General features: G+C 41.1%; 1 protein-coding gene across 1 annotated transcript in view; it reads left to right on the top strand.

Moving 5' to 3' along the window:
- The window catches only part of PDGFRL (platelet derived growth factor receptor like), a 69,982-nt gene that overhangs the window by 640 nt on the left and 51,932 nt on the right, over positions 1 to 17,410 (top strand). The window lies entirely within an intron of this gene.

Below are 17,410 nucleotides of genomic sequence, written 5' to 3'. Positions count from 1 at the left end.
GAAGTGTCCTCCTCCTCCCAGCCGAAGTCCTGGATTTGTTTCCTACACCACTACGGGCTTGAATCCTGCAAGATCTACCTATGGCTTAGACCGGATATTCGTGTGCGCCTATCTGGGCCCACCCTGTTGCTTAGATTCACAACCACAGGGTCAGTGTGTGTGTGTGTGTGTGTGTGTGTGTGTGTGTGTGTGTGTGTGTGGTTCTTCTTCTTATATCTATATATATGACTTTAGCATTTGTTTGGCTGGCTCCATTATTTATTCAAATAGTGTTATTCATCTATACAGTACATTTGGCACCTGAGTCCATCCTGGTATCCTGGCACCTTTGGAATTCCTCAGCTACAAGCCCCGATTTTTGCTTAGTTTTGCTTGAAAGCAGCTTTTGCTGTTATGCAATCTCACTCTGGCGCTATCTCAACCTGGCTCACGTCTTAACCACTACTCCGTCCTGACCAGTTCCTTTATTGCCTGTGAAACTAGAAGCATTTCCCGCCCCCCGCCCCCCGCCCTCCAAAATTCTAGTTTGCAAAGTCCAACATGGTTGTGGGGCTGGCAGCTGAGGAGAGGACCCTCCGGCCTAGAGACTCGCGGGATACAGTGTCTGCAAGTGCTTCTGCTCCAGGAGAAGCCGGCTTTGGCCCGGGAGGAGCCGGCATGGGTTCATGTTCTAAAATGCACTATTAAAATGCCCCTGGCAGGTCCCTCTATGTGGTTGCTGAAGGGACAGAGATGCAGAATCTGGTGTTGTTTTTGGAATAGGGCAGTAGAGAGTCAGACAAAATAACTTCAAACAGCCCGCTCACGTGGTTGTACCCTTCACCCAAGATGCCCGCCTCCGGGGCCCAGGAGGCAGCCCCCCCACCCCCCGCCCGCCACTCCCTCCCTGACCGCTCCCAGCCAGTATGTGTGCAGACCAGGAGAATGATTGCAAGCATCTGCCTGAATCAATTAGCATCTGTTTAAGTCAAATGTGACTCAATAAACATTTATGAGACAGGGAGAGTTGAGCACAAAGCGAATATTTCATAGAAAATAATGGACACGTTTCAGGTGTCGTAGTTCTGGAGCTTTGTTTTTCAAAGGATATACTGGTTATCAATAAAATATTAAATACATGATTAGAAAAGTAAATCTGCTTCACTAAATTATGTAACCGTTTTCCTAAACCTATTAAGAATGTTTTTTTTCTTTTCCCCTGTTTTGAGTTATCATGGGGCTGGCTGGGCCAGGAACAGGCCAGTGAGAGAGGCACATACAGAAATCCTTCCAGGGACAATCTCTCATGGGTGGGCTGGGATCTGCTGCCTCCTGGGCCATCCCAAAGCACGCGCTGCGGACACGAGGCCCGTGATACAGCTTACCTCACTGCCTTTTGCTTTTCCTATCACTTCTAGGAAAGATCTTCTTTTTTTTTTTAAGTTTTTTAAAAAATGTTTATTTATTTTTGAGAGAGACAGAGACAGCATGAGCAGGAGAGGGGCAGAGAGAGAGGGAGATACAGAATCCGACTGTGTGTCTTCATATGGTGCCATTTTTAATTTATTTTTAAGTTTATTTCTTTATTTTGAGAGAGGCAGAGAGAGCAAGTCGGGGAGGGGGCAGAGAGAAGGGAGAGAGAGAGAATTCCAAGCAGGCTCCACACTGTCAGCTTGGAGCCCGATGCAAGTCTCAGATTCATAAACTGTGAGATCATAACCTGAGCGGAAACCAAGAGTTGGACGCCTGACCGACTGAGCCACCCAGGCGCCCCATATGGTGCTATTTTTATATAAAGTATAAAATCGCAAGCACTTCGCCAGCTTTTCATTGTTTACATAAATATTTTTTTATCCAAGGTCAAGAGCAAATCCATAAAAATGGATTTGTCACTGTTTTGTTGAATTTACCCCAGACCTTTGGTCAATGCTAGTGTGATCTTTGGTCTAACGTGGGTTTATTTTGTGTCCTATAAGAAGGTTCTCTGTCTGGGAGGCCTGCAGAGATTTGTTATGATGTGAGGGCAATGTAGCCATATGTCTAAGGAGGTCAGGAGGGAGACGCTGCTGGTGATTCTTCAACCAGGACTCTGTACCATTTTTATGCCTCAATGTATTCCTGGGAAAAGGAGTGTAAATATTAGTTCACAAATCCATATAATGAAAAAAGAATTGTAAACATTCTCATCACCCATGAGATTACATAATGTTTCTAAGCATGCAGGGTGTTGGCTCATCTGTTGGGCCTACAAAATAATCTCTGATCCTTAGAGGCAAAAAAGAGAGAAGTTTGATGGCAATGGGGAGGTGGGCAGTGTGCCAGCCCAGTGGCAAGTCCTGAGGGTTGATGGCTTTCTCCAGACAAGGTTGTACGGCCCCTTCCTTTGTGGTGCCCATAATCTAATGGAAGGACCGAAAGTGGGTAAACAAGAAAAGATAAAATTTCAGGAAGTGATAAGCGGCACAAAGAATCAATAATCAGGACGTATTAGTCTCCTAGGGCTGCTGTGACAAAATACCACAAGCCAGGTGGTGTGGCTTAGGGCAACAGAAGTTTCTCCTGCCCAGTTCTGTCCTCAGGAAACTTCTGTCTCTGCAACTCTGGTCTCCCTGCCTCTTCCTGGCTTTTGCTGGTGGCTGTCTATCCCTAGTGCCCCCAGGCTTGCACCTGCGTCACCCCAGTTGCTGCCTCTATGGTCACCTGGTCTCCCGTGTGTCTTTGACTTCACATGGCATTTTCCTGTGTGTGTGTCTTCTTATAAGGACACTAGCATATTGGATCGGAGCCCACCCTAATGACGTCATCTCAACTTGGTTACCACTGCCAAGATCCTATTTCCAAATAAGGTCACACTCATTGGTACAAGGGGTTACGACTTCAGTGTGCCTTTTTGCAGGGCACATTTAACATGCAGCATGGGGTGAGAGGATGGAAGGACCATGGAGGGGAGTCAGAGCATGGTTTGGACAGTAGAGTCAGAGGCCTTTCTGGAGAGAGGAAGTCCATGGTGCAGGTGTCCAAAAGAAGAGCTGCAAGGGCCAAGGGCACGGGGCAGAGCGGCTTCCAGGTGACCCTGTGGTCAGTGTGGCCAAAGGACCGTTAGGGAGGAGACAGGAAATGGCAAAAGCTAATAGGCACAGGAAGACTTACGGCTTTATCTAAGATGGAGGTCATTGGAGGGTCTTGACTAGAGTAGTGCCCATGATCCAACTGATGTTTTCAAAGGTAGGAGGGCTAGGGTGGAAGCTGGGAGCCTACATAGGGAGCAGTTTTAGTAGTCTACGTGCAAAGTGGCTTGGTCCAGCATGGCCGCAGTGGATGTAGGTGCTTCTCCCTAGTGGGGCGAGTCCTATTAAGCTGAGAGGATTTGATGTGGCCTGGGAGAAAAAGACAAGAACATGTGTGACTCTGAGGTTTTTATCCTGAGCAACTGGGTGAATAGAGTTGTCATATACTGGTAAAGGGACACCAGGGAAGGAGCCAGACTGAAGAGGCATCCAGAGGTCAGTTTGAACACGTTCAATTTGAGATGCCTCCTAGCTTTCCAATTGGCGGTGCTGAGTCAGCGACAGACTATTCAGATCTGGAGTGTAGAGGCAAAGTCAAGATGGGACAAGGCAGCTCTCAGCATATAAATGCTGCTAGGACCCAGGAGGCTGTGTGAGGCCACTTAGAAATTGAATGTCATAAACGATTGAGATGAACTGCGAGGATTAAGCCCTTGGGACCCAGGTCAGGCAGGAAAAGAAGACGAGGAAGGGCCGCCAAACAGACTGAGAAGTTGTCAGGGCCGTACAAAAAAAACAAAGAAAACAAAACCAATTCAGCGCCCTGTTTTAGGAGCCAGGCAAACTGAGTGCTTCAAGAAGAGAGTGATCATTTCGCAATACATACCAATATCGAGTCATTATGTTGTACACCTGAAACTAACATTACATGTCAATTATATTTCAAAGCAAAATTAAAAGAGAGCAATCAACCCTGTTCTAATGGATACTCTAATATTTCAAAGTAAGGTCTTTTTGGCATTATTATTGAAGTATAATTAACAGACAGTATTCCATTAATTTCATGTGTACAACATAGTGATTCAACATTTATATCCATTATGAATGCCCACTACCATAACTGTAGTTACCCTCTGTCACCTTACAAAGTCATTACATATTATTGACTACATTCTCTATGCTGTACTTTAAATACCTGTGACTTACTTTACTACTGGAAGTTTGTACCACCTATTCCCTTCACCTATGTTACCTGTTTTCCCCCACTCTGGTAACCTGTAGGCTGTTTCCCTGTATCTGTGAATCTGCTTCTCTTCTGTTTGTTTATTTGTTTTCTAGATTCCATATATAAGTGAAATCATACAGTATTTGTCTAACTCTGACTTATTTCACTTAGCATAATACCCTCTCGGTCCATCCATGTTGTCACAGTGGCATAATTTCATTTTTTTGTGGCTGAGTACCATTCTACTGATACATGACACGTCTTTATCCACTCACCTACCAAAGGACAGTTAGGTTGTTTTCCTAGCTTGGCTATTCTAAATAATGCTGCAATGAATGTAGAAGTGTATGTATATTTTATAATTAGTGTTTTAATTTTCTTCAGATAAATACCCAGAAGCGGAGTTGCTGTATTATGTGATATTTCTGTTTCTTTAAAACAATTTTGTGTTTTTAATTCCCTTGCCTTTGGAGATGTGCCAAGTAAGAAATTGCTGCGACTGAGGTCAGAGGGTTTTTTTTCCTGATTTCTCCTCTAGGGTTTTGATGGTTTCATGTCTCACATTCAGGTGCTTTATCCATTTTGAGTTTATTTTTGTGAATGGTGTAAGAAAGTGGTCTAGTTTCACTATTCTGCACGTTGCTGTCCAGTTCTCCCAGCACCATTTGTTAAAGAGACTGTCTTTTTTCCATTGGATACTCTTTCCTGCTTTGTCAAAGATTAGTTGGCCATACTTTTGTAGGCTCAATTCTGGAGTCTCTGTTCTATTCCATTGGTGTATGTGTTTGTTTTTGTGCCAATACCATGCTGTCTTGATGATTACAGCTTTGTAGTAGAGGCTAAAGTCTGGGATTGTGATGCCTCCTGCTTTGGTCTTCTTCTTCAATATTACTTTGGCTATTCAGGGTCTTTAGTGGTTCCATACCAATTTTAGGATTGCTTGTTCTAGCTTTGAGAAGAATGCTGGTGCAATTTTGATTGGGATTGCATTGAATGTGTAGATTGCTTTGGTTAGTATTGACATTTTCACAATATTTATTCTTCCAATCCATGAGCACGGAATGTTTTTCCATTTCTATGTATCTTCTTCGATTTCCTTCATAAGATTTCTATTGGGACCTCATGAAGATAAAAAGCTTCTGCAATGCAAAGGAAACAATCAACAAAACTAAAAGGCAACCAACAGAATGGGAAAAGATATTTGCAAATGACATATCAGACGAAGGGCTAGTATCCAAAATCTATAAAGAACTCACCAAACTCCACACCCGAAAAACAATCCAGTGAAGAAATAGGCAGAAAACATGAATAGACACTTCTCTAAAGAAGACATCCAGATGGCCAACAGGCACATGAAAAGATGCTCAATGTCACTCCTCATCAGGGAAATACAAATCAAAACCACACTCAGATATCACCTTGCACCAGTCAGAGTGGCTAAAATGAACAAATCAGGAGACTATAGATGCTGGAGAGGATGTGGAGAAACGAGAACCTTCTTGCACTGTTGGTGGGAATGAAAACTGGTGCAGCCATTCTGGAAAACAGTGTGGAGGTTCCTGAAAAAATTAAAAATAGATCTACCCTATGACCCAGCAATAGCACTGCTAGGAATTTACCCAAGGGATACAGGAGTGCTGATACATAGGGGCACGTATACCCCAATGTTTATAGCAGCACTCTCAACAATAGCCAAATTATGGAAAGAACCTAAATGTCCATCAACTGATGAATGGATAAAGAAAATGTGGTTTATATGCATAATGTAATACTACTTGGCAATGAGAAAGAATGAAATATGGCCTTTTGTAGCAACGTGGATGGAACTGGAGAGTGTGATGCTGGGTGAAATAAGCCATACAGAGAAAGACAGATACCATATGTTTTCACTCTTATGTGGATCCTGAGAAACTTAACAGAAGACCATGGGGGACGGGAAAAAAAAGTTAGAGAGGGAGGGAGGTAAACTATAAGAGACTCTTAAAAAACAGAATAAACTGAGGGTTGATAGGGGGGTGGGAGGGAGGGGAAAGTGGGTGATGGGCATTGAGGAAGGCAGCTGTTGGGATGAGCACTGGGTGTTGTATGGAAACCAATTTGACAATAAATTTCATATTAAAAATAATAAATAAAAAATAAAACAGTTTTTTAAATTTATTTATTTTGAGAGAGAGAGAGAGAGAGAGAGAGAGCATGGGAGGGGCAGAGAGAAGGGGAGAGAGAATCTCAATCAGGCTCCATGGTGTCAGCAGAGAGCCTGATGTGGGGCTTGAACTCATGAAATGTGAGATCATGACCTGAGCTGAGACCAGGAACCAACAGGTTAACTGACTGAGCCACCCAGGTGCCCTCTATTTTGAATATTTTGAGGAAACTTCATAATGTTTTCAATAGTGGCTGCACAAATTTACATTTCCATCAGTAATCCACTTTCCTAGACTCTGGGTCTGAAGTTCTCTCTTGTCCATCAAGAGAGCAGGACACAGGACTGAAAATGCAAGAGAGGCTAATGTCTGGGAGGAGACAAGAGTAAGGGTCCTTGCTCCTTTTTTATTAGGATTGAAGGCTTACAAGTATGATGGGCATGCACAGAGAGACAATGAACCAGTGAACATTAACTCATGGAGTGGAGAAAAGGGGTTTTGGAGATATGTGGTGTTAGGGGTTTGGGTCAATACAAAACAGAATCGTAGAGCTGGGAGGAAGGTCGTTTACATCACACATGAGGAGCCACCTCTGTTTACCTAAACTGGGCTAGGGGGACAAGAAAGACAACGCATGCTGTCTCAGGGTCAGCAAGGTACCTTTCTTTTGCTAATTAGCTCCACTCTGGGCAACTTTGCCCTGCTGTGGTCTATAGCCGTGTTTACCTATTTTGGTCCATCCTTCCTGTGAAATCAGCTTTCTACTATTGTACTAAGTTGGAGGGCATTTCCACCCTGAATACCTAATCTTGTTTGCCTCATCTTGGATGTTTTCATTCTGAGATTCCCTATTCCTACACCTTTTTCCTGTACTGGAGGCCTTTGCCCTGTTTACCTAATCTTATTTACCTAATGTTGTTTACCCAAACTTGGGTGTGCACATCCTATGACTTTCTAATTTTTTATGCCTTGTTAACCCATCGGTGCAAACTCAAGCTTATTCCCCACAATCCATGAGGGTTCCTTTTTCTCCACATCCTCTCCAATACCTGTTCTTTCTTGTGTTGTTGATTTTAGCTATTCTGACAGGTGTGAGGTGTTATCTCATTGTGGTTTTGACTGGCATTAACCTGATGTTTAGTGATATTGAACACCTTCTCATGTGTCTTTTGGTGATCTGTATGTCATCTTTGGAAAAATGTCTCTTCAGGTCCTCTGTCCATTTTTAAATCAGACTTCTTTTTGGTGTTGAGTTGTATGACTTCTTTATATATTTTGGATATTAATCCCTTATCAGGTATATCATTTGCAAATATCTTCTCTTATTCAGCAGGTTGACTTTTCCTTTGGTTGATGGTTTCCTTTGCTGTGCAAACCTTTTTGGATTGATATGCTCAGTTTATTTTTTCTTTTGTTGGCTTTGCCTTATAGAGACAGATCCAAAAAAATATTGCTGAGACTGATGTTTAAGAATTTACTGCCTATGTTTTCTTTTATGAGTTTTATGGTTTCAAGCCTTACATTTAAGCCTTTCATCCATTTTGATTTTATGTAGTGATTTCTATATTGATTTGATTTTTGTATATGGTGTGAGACAGTGGTCCAGTTTTATACTTTTCATGTAGCTCTCTGGTTTTCCCAGCAGCATTTATTGGAGAGATAGTCTTCTCCCCATTGTGTATTCTTAGTCCCTTTGTCATAGATTAATTGACCATATAAGGGTGGGTTTATTGCTGGATTCTCTATTCTGTTCCAATGATCTGTGTGTCTGTTTTTGTACCACACTATTTTGATTACTGTAGCTTTGTAGTACAAGTTGAAATCTGGGAGCATGATATCTAATGCTTTGTTTTTCTTTCTCAAGATTTCTTTGGCTATCTAGGGTCTTTTGTGGTTCCATACAAATTTTAAGATTGTTTGTTCTAGTTCTGTGAAAAATGCCACTTATATTTTGATAGGGATAGATTGAATCTGTAAATCCCTTTGGATAGTATGTACATTTTAATATTAATTTTTGTAATCATGAACATGGTATATCTTTCCATATTTTGGTGTCGTTTTCATTTTCTTTCATCAATGTCTTACAGTTTTTAGAGCAAGTCTTTCATCTTCCTGGTTAAATTTGGTCCTAGGTATTTTATTCTTGTTGAAGCAATGATACATGAGACTGTTGTCTGAATTACTTTCAGTTAGTTTATTATTAGTGTTATAGACACACAACAGATTTCTGTATATTAACATTGTATCCTGCAACATTACTCAATTCATTTATCAATTCTAGTAGTTTTTTGGTGGAGTGTTTAGGATTTTCTATATATATAATATCATGTCATCTATAAATAAGGACGATTTTACTTCTTCCTTACGAATTTGGATAACTTTTATTCATTTTTCATATCTGATTGCTGTGGCTAGAGCTCCCTGTAATGGTTTGAATAAAAATGGTGAGAATAGTACCCCAGTTGTGTTCCTGCTCTTAGAAGAAAAGCTTGCAGCTTTTCACCACTGAGTATGATGTTAGCCGTGGGTTTTTCATATATGGGATTTATTATGTTGAGGTATGTTTCTTCTATACCTATTTTATTGAGAGTTTTTGTCATGAACAGATGTTGAATTTTGTCAAATGTTTATCTGCATCCATTGAGATGATCATATGGTTTTTTATCCTTCATTTTGTTAATGTGGTGCGTCATGTTGATTGATTTGCAGATATTGACACATCCTTGATTCCCTGGAATAAATCCTACTGGATCATTGTGTATAATCCTTTTAATGTATTGTTGAATGTGGTTTGCTATTATTTTGTTGAGGATTTTTACAACCATGTTCATGAGGGATATTAGCCTTTAATTTTCTTTATTCATACATCTTTGTCTGGTTTTGGTATCAGGGTAATAGTTACCTCATAGAATGAATTTGGAAGCATTCCTTCTTAAATATTTTGGAATAGTTTATGAAAGTTAGGTATTACTTCTTTAAATTTTTGGTAGAATTTACCAGTGAAGCCATCTGGTTCTGGACTTTGTTTGTTGGGATTTTTTGATTACTGATTCAATTTAATTACCAGTAATTAGTCTGTTCAGATTTTCTATTTCTTCCTGATTCAATTTTAGAAGGTTTTATGTTTCTAGAAATGTATCTGTTTCTTCTAGGTAGTACAATTTGTCATTTCTCATAGTAGTCTCTTACGACTGTATATGTGTGGTGTCAGTTGTAACTTCTCTTTCATTCTCATTTTCTTTATTTGAACCTCTTTTTTTTTTTTATTTGTCTGGCTGAAGGTTTATTCAATTTTCTTTCTCTTTTCAAAGAACCAGCTTTTAGTTTCATTGATCTTTTGTATTTTTTTCAAAGTATTGATTTCATTTATTTCTACTGTGGTCTTTATGATTTCCTCCCTTCTGCTAACTTTGGGACTTCCCCCCTCTAACCCCCTGCCCCCCACAACTCCTTTAGGTATAAGGTTAGATTTGAAGCTTCTCTTGTTTCTTGAGTTAGATCTACATCTCTATAAACTTCCTCTTAGAACTGTTTTTGCTGCATCCCATAGATTTTGGAACGTTATGCTTTGATTTTCATTTGTCTCCAGGTATTTTTGATTTCTTCGATTTCTTTATCAACTAATCAGTTGTTTAGTAGCATTTTGTTTCGCCTCCATATGCTTGTGTTTTTTCTAGCTTTTTTTTCCATCATAATTGATTTCCAGTGTCATACTGTTGTGGTCAGAAACAATGTTTGGTATGATTTCAGTCTTCCTAAATTCACTGAGACTTGTTTTGTGGCCTAACATGTGATCTGTCCTGGTGGATGTTCCATGCGCCCTCGTAAAGAATGTGTATTCTGTTGTTTGGGGATGGAATGTTCTGAATATATCTGTGAAGCCTGTCTGTCTAATGTATTGCTTACAGCCACTGTTTCCTTTCGGTTTTCTGTATGGATGGTCTATCCATTGATAACAAGTGGGCATGTTAGTCCCCTACTCTCACTGTATTACTGCAAAATTCTCCCTCGAGGTCTGTTAAAATTTGCTTTTGTATTTAGTGCCTCCATGTTGGGTGCCTGGGTCTTTACAATTTCTATATCCTCCAGCTGGATTGATGCTTTTATCATTATAGAATACGCTTCTTTGTCTCTTTTTACAGTTTTTGTTTTAAAGTCTCTTTTGTCTGATAGAAGTTTTGCTACCCCAGATTTTTTTTTCCTTTTCTTTTCTTTTCTTTTCTTTTTTTTCTTTCTTTTTCTTTCCTTTTTTAAAAATTTCCATTAGCATGGATAATCATTTTCCATCCCTTACTTTCAGTCTGTTTGTGTCTTTAGCTCTGAACTGAATCTCTTACAGTCAGCATAGAGATGGGTCTTGTTTATTTTTTGTGTATTCACTTACCCTATGTGTTTTAATTGGAGCATTTACCAACATTAAAGTGATTATTGACAGATACGTGCTTATTGCCATTTTGTTCATTGTGTTCTAGTCACTTTTATAGCTTTCTCTGTTCCTGGAGTGCCTGAGTGTCTCAGTTGGTTCGGCGTCTGACTCTTGGTTTCGGCTCAGGTCATGATCTCCCGGTTCTTGAGTTTAAGTCCCATGCTGGGCTCTGTGCTGAGCGAACAGAGCCTGATTGGGATTCTCTCTCTCTCTCTCTGCCCCTCCCCCACTTGCTCACACGCTCTCTCTCTCAAGATAAATAAACATTATAGTTCTCTCTGTTCCTGTCTTCCTTTGCCCTTTTCCCTTATGATGACTTTCTTTAGTTCTATGTTTAGAAATCTGGGGTTTTTTTAGTATAATTATTACATGTTTTCAGTTTCTGGTTACCATGAGGTCTCTCTCTCTCTCTCTCTCTCTCTCTCTCTCTCTCTCTCTATATATATATATATATATATATATACCACCCTATGTGTATAGCAATTGATTTTTAAGTTAATGGTTGCTTACGTCTGAACACATGCTAAAAGCACTGTACTACATTTTTATCTTCCCCATGTTTTATGTACGTGATGTCTTACTACATTATTTTTTTGTGTGCATCCTTTAAGTAATTATTGTAAATATAGTTGATTTTACTACTTCTGTCTTTTGAGAGAGAGAGAGAGAGTTGGGGGGGAGGGGCAGAGAGGGAGGGAGGGAGAGAATCTTAAGCAGGTTTCACACTCAGCGTGGGGCCCAACATGGGGCTCAGTCTCACAACTGTGAGCTCATGACTGAAACCGAAATCAAGTGTTACACACTTAACCAAATGAGCTACCCAGGCGCCCCACTACTTTTGTCTTTAACCTTCTCACTGGCTTATAAGCAGTGGATCCATCCCTTTCACTGTATGTTTGCTTTTTCCCAGGGAGATTTTTTCTTTCATAATTTTCTTCCAGTTATGGCCTTTTCATCTTAAGGAGGTCCCTTTAACATTTCCTGTAAAGTCAGTTTAGAGGTGATGAACTCTTTGAACTCTTGTTTGTCTGGGAAAGTCTTTATCTCTTTTTCAACTTTGAGTGATAATTTTGCAGGTTAGAGTATAGATTGTTGTTTTTTTTTCCTGCAGTACTTGGAATATATTATAACCGCGCCCCCCCGCTGTAGCCTGTGAAGTTTCTGTTCAAAAACAAGTAGATAGTCTTTTGGTGTTCCCTTGTACACAACTAGTTGCTTTTCTCTTGCTTCTTTTAAGATTCTCTCTTTATCTTCAATTTTTGACTTTCAGTTTTAATGTGTTTTTGTGTAGACATCTTTGGGTTCGTCTTGGTCAGGACTCTCTGTGCTTCTTGAACTTGGATGTCTGTTTCCTTCCCCACGTTAGAAATGTTTTCAGTTATTATTTTTCAAATAAATGCTCTGTCCTTTTCTTTCTTTGCCTTTTGGCACCTCTATAATGTAAATGTTAGTACGCTTAATGCTGTCCTAGAGGTTCCTTAAGCTACTCTCATTTTTAAAAAATCTTTTGTCTGTGTGTGTGTGTGTGTGCGCGCGCGCGCATGCACGCGTGCATATGTGTGTGTGTGATTTCCAGTACCCTGTCTTCCAGATTGCTGATCCATTTTTTTCTGAATTTTCTAATCTGCCATTGATCCCCTTTAGTGTATTTTTTATTCAGTTATTGTATTCTTCATCTCTGATTGGTTCTTTTTAATATTTTCTTTCTCTTTGTTGAAGAGCCCACTGTGTTCAGCTATTCTTTTCCCAAGTCCAGTGAGCACCTTAAGACCATGACTTTGACCTCTTTATCAGATAGATTGCTTATATTCCCATTTTGTTTAGTTCCATCTAAGGTTTTGCCCTGTTCTTTTGTTTGGAACATATTCCTCTGTCTCCTCATGCTCTGACTCTCTGTGTTTGTTTCTGTGTTTTAGGTAGGTTAACTACATCTCCCAGTCTTGAAGAACTGGTGTCATGTAAATGGTGTCCTATAGGGCCCAGAAGTGCAATCCTTCTTGGTCACCAGAAGCAGACATTCCAGGATCACCCCACATGGGCTACATGGGCCTTCCTGCTGTGGCTGGACCACAACTGCCGTGGCTGGACCACAACTGCCGTGGCATACTTTTGGTTGAGGCTGGTCATGTGGGAGCCACTTTGGAGAGGCCACTTACCTGGTACAGTCGGGTAGGAGCTGACAAAGTAAGAGCCTCATCCTGGAATAGAAGTATTTGTTCTTAGAAATTGCTCTTTTATGAAAATGCTACTTTAAGAAATGGTAGGAGGGTATTTTGGAGTGGGGTTCTTGAAAAAAGAAGGGGTAGAGTAGGGAAAGAAAAGGCTCTTAGCTTTCTATTTTCATCTCCCAAGTATCATTGGTTTCCCACCTCAGCTTTGTCCTTGGGGAGGTGTATGTATCCTTGTGGGGTGTTTCATGAAGAATCAAAACATTAGAGTAGGACATTTTCATCAGTTTATATAACTTGCTGAGGAACCCCTGAGCTACTCAGCAAAGTTCTAGTGTGCTTATTTTCATGCTACCTTCAAGTGAGACCTTTCCCCTTACCTGTCCATGAGGAGAAAAAGGTAAACAGCTACATATCTTTATGTTAATGACTGTGTTCATATCAAGTCTTCATCTGAGCAGCTGTCAGTGATTCTGCTACTGATTTTTTTTTATTTTATTTTGTAACTCCTCCAACATAATTCTATTCTATAGAATTAGAGAGGTTAATAGTCAGGTCACCTTTATTGAACGTTTGATTGCAACCCTCAGTTGGTGATGCAGAATTATAGTCCTTTGTCCTGCTTTCTTCTTGCTTTGTAACATTTACTCATTTATTTTGGAGACAGGCTTTTGACCAGTGTCTCCTCGCTTCGGGATTCTAATGTATGCCTTGGAAAAGCATAACCAGCCATTCCAGGAAGCTTGTACCCTTCTCCTTGGCATCACATTCTGTTTGATTTGGAACTTCTTGCCAAAGCCTGGGGCATATCACACAAAGAAACCACTTGGACAATGGTGCTATGCATGAGATTTGCGAGGGGGAAAAGGGAAGAAGAAAAGAAACTGTTACAATATGCTAATCTTTAAGTGAATCAAAAGACAATAGCATGAACTGAGAAGAGCCTAGACCTTTTATCCAAGGGTCTATTTTTTCATTAGCTTCTTAGTGACCTGGGATGAGCTACTTGGCATCTATGATCTCAGTTTTTTTTCACCTGTAAATTAGGAAGAAGAATAATTGCTTTGCTTCCATCACAAGTTTATCATGGAGATCACCACGAGATGTTATCACAAGACAATCAAAACAGCAAGTAGCTAGCACTTACTATGGGTCAGACACTACTCTCAGCATTTTAAATGTATTAACTTATTTAATCCCTATAGCAGTCGATGAGATAATCATTATCACCATATAATTCTCAATTTGCAGATGAGCAGAGACAGGGAGAGAATAGGTAACTTCCCAATGTCCCACTGCTAGTAAGTGGCAGCTAAGATCTGAAGTCAATAATGATATTTAATAGTTTGTGTATTTTACCACTTATTTCTCTATAAAAATACTACTATGCAATAGTCTCAAACATGAAATGGTAATGGGCTCTCACCTATCATATAAATTTTGAAGACCTTTTTTAGACATAGTTATACAGAAAAGTCATATTCTTTAAGAAGTTAGACATAGAATTTGGGAATGATTCAATCCCAGATCTGTCTGGGTGTCTGTGTGGCTGTAAGTGGCTCCTGTACTTAGTGTCATTGCTATCAAACTATGGACCAGTTCCATGGTCAAGCAGTTACAGTTAGATCAATTGGTGGGTCTGTTCGGTAAACCAGTCAAAGTACTCCGCAGGGATAATGCCACCTATTTGGATGCATACTCTCCATAAGCAGGTAATCTAATGTTCCTGCGTAGCAGAGTCCCATAGGATCTGAGAGCTTAGAAGTCATGTGAGTAACACTGTTATCTAAATTCCATAAAACTTGCAGACAGTTGTGGTCATTTCTGATAGCTTGAATTCCTGTTACATGATAAAGAAAACACATCACATAAGACTTCAACCCAAAAGTCCATGAGTCCCATAGACACAGTGTGATGAAAATGCCGCGGGGCATGGATGGACATCATAATGGTAGACTTTAATTTTCTACCTTAAGTAAAGTGCTGTAACTTTTACTCTATCCCAAAACTGAGGCTTATGTTCACAACCGATGTTGCTGGATTAGCATACTCACGTTGATCTGACATGTTCTCGATGGTTACGGTGCCTCTCCTTCTGGAAGGTTGGGGAAATATGTGCATTTAAGCCACTGCCCATCCCCCTATGTCATTAGAACTTTAGGAGGTAAATAAACCAAACATACAGGACCAGGGGACGTCTTGGCAAACAGCAGGTTCAACAGCAGGTGATGGGGACTCATCTTGGGGACTGATGCTCAAGAACACAACTCTGCTCCCTAGAAGGATGGAGGAAGTTCAGCAGGGCCCATGACACAGGCCTCGGGAAAGAAAGAGGGCTCTCAACTGGACCCAAAGTCATGGAAAAGAGCAGGGCCCAGGGAGCAAGGCATATAAGCCCAAAGAAGGCAGCAGTTGATGTTGATTGATACTAAGTTCAGAGTGGGATTGGTTCCAGGGTCTGGGCTCAGCTGAACTAAAAGTGGAGTCTGAATGGCTCCTGTTTCAAAGGGCAAAGGGTAACATGCAAAGGAAACCAAGTTTATCGTTACACAGCGTCCAAATCAGGTGAATTTTTAGTACATAAGAGTATGGCTCCGTGAAATGCTCACAGATTGCACACATGCGTGTAACTAGCCCAGATCGAGAGAGGATGTTTCTGGAAATGCCCCTCATGTCCCCTCCTGGTCACCCCACCCCTCCGAGGTAAATTACTGCCTAGATTCTAACCTCAGAGATTCAAACCTGAAGTTTCTAAAAATGGGGTTTCTGATATTTATACATCAGAGGAGATCTGCTTTTTTGCCATCTTCTGGGGGCCTTAGACCCAGCAACTGTGAGCATGTACTTCCTTAAGACAGGGGTCTGCTGGGGCCACCTCAGTTGGTTAAGTGGCTGACTTCGGCTCAGGTCATGATCTTGCTGTTCGTGAGTTCGAGTCCCGCATCGGACTCTGTGCTGACAACTCCAGGCCTGGAGCCTGCTTTGGATTCTGTGTCTCCCTCTCTCTTTGCCCCTCCCCCATTCCTGCTCGCTCACACACACTCTCTCTCTCTCTCTCAAAATTAAATAAACATTAAAATTTTTTTTTTTTTTTTTTTAAAGACAGGGTCTGCCAAAGCAGAAGCGGCATCCCTTAGGGGCATGGCTTCACCAGGACCATGTGGCTCACCCTGTTTTGTCACCTGCCTGGCCTCTGGTATAAGTGCTTACAACACTTATCTTTTGCCATCTCTTGATCCCACTTGCAGTGACTTGGTACTTTTGACCACCTGAGGTCTTTTTTTTTTTTTTTTAACATTTATTCATTTTTGAGAGACAGAGACAGAGCGTGAGTGGGGGAGGTGCAGAGAGAGGGAGACACAGAATCCGAAGCAGGCTCCAGGCTCTGAGCCATCAGCCCAGAGCCCGACGCGGGGCTCGAACTCACTGATGACAAGATCATGACCTGAGCTGAAGTGGGATGCTTAACCGACTGAGCCATCCAGGTGCCCTTGACCACCCCAAGTCTTAAGTACATATGCCAGGGTAATATTAGATAAATAAATGCATCCATCAAGAAAGGGAAGATTTTTCTCCTGATTAATCCCTTTTCCCCATTTTATACAAATGCCCTGCAATTTCCTCACTCGGCTGAGATTTTTGGAGTCATTTATTCAAAATATATGCAGGATATTTATGTCCATACAGCGAAACACGCCCTTGGAATGAGTCAGAAGACGTGAATTCTACTCACATTCTGCCACTAACCAGCTGTGTACAACTTACTTAACATTTAAGGGTCTTCTTAAATTTTTAAATCTATAACAAAGGAATTTTACCTAAATGACTTCTCAGGACCCAGGACATTTTGCAATTCTGTGGGCATATAGTGAGGTTGCCTTTGAGCTCATGCAAATAGACAAACTGAAACGGCACAGTCTTCTCGTCCTTGCTGGGTGCACACAGGCGCACGGCTGGGCAGGCATGTGGGATATGGGGGGTTTCTGGGGCCCGGAGGCATCTATCTCAAGGGCAGGCGAGGGGGAGCAGTCTTCCAAGGGTGCAGGCAGGAAGGGGTGAATTGTCTGTAGAGAAAGGAAAAACAGGACTAAAATGGACTCACAGTAGGTCAGCTTTTTATTATCACCTTTGGCCTGCAATTGTCAACAATGCTGGTGATAAAATAATCCTTCCTCCCCGAAATATTTTGTTGATTGAGTTCTAAACCAATGCTACAGTTACCCTTGAGCTCTTAAGAGCTCCTATGGAAGCTTTAAATGAGCACAGGTGTAGTGCTTATTCCTTCCTCAACTTTGCACGCTGTGTGGACACCGTCTACCCTGATACACACAGACTGCACTGTGCACGCTCAGTTGAGAGAAAGTTCGTAGTGGCTTGAAATCTGAGTGTGCTTCCACTCAGTGTGTCTGTACTCCCTGAAGGGTACATATTCCTGCATTTGAACAGCAAATTCAGGGGCC

The sequence above is a fragment of the Panthera leo genome, chromosome B1 (assembly GCF_018350215.1).
Source record: "Panthera leo isolate Ple1 chromosome B1, P.leo_Ple1_pat1.1, whole genome shotgun sequence".
NCBI lineage: Eukaryota > Metazoa > Chordata > Mammalia > Carnivora > Felidae > Panthera > Panthera leo.
This window is presented reverse-complemented; position numbering and strand designations above follow the sequence as displayed.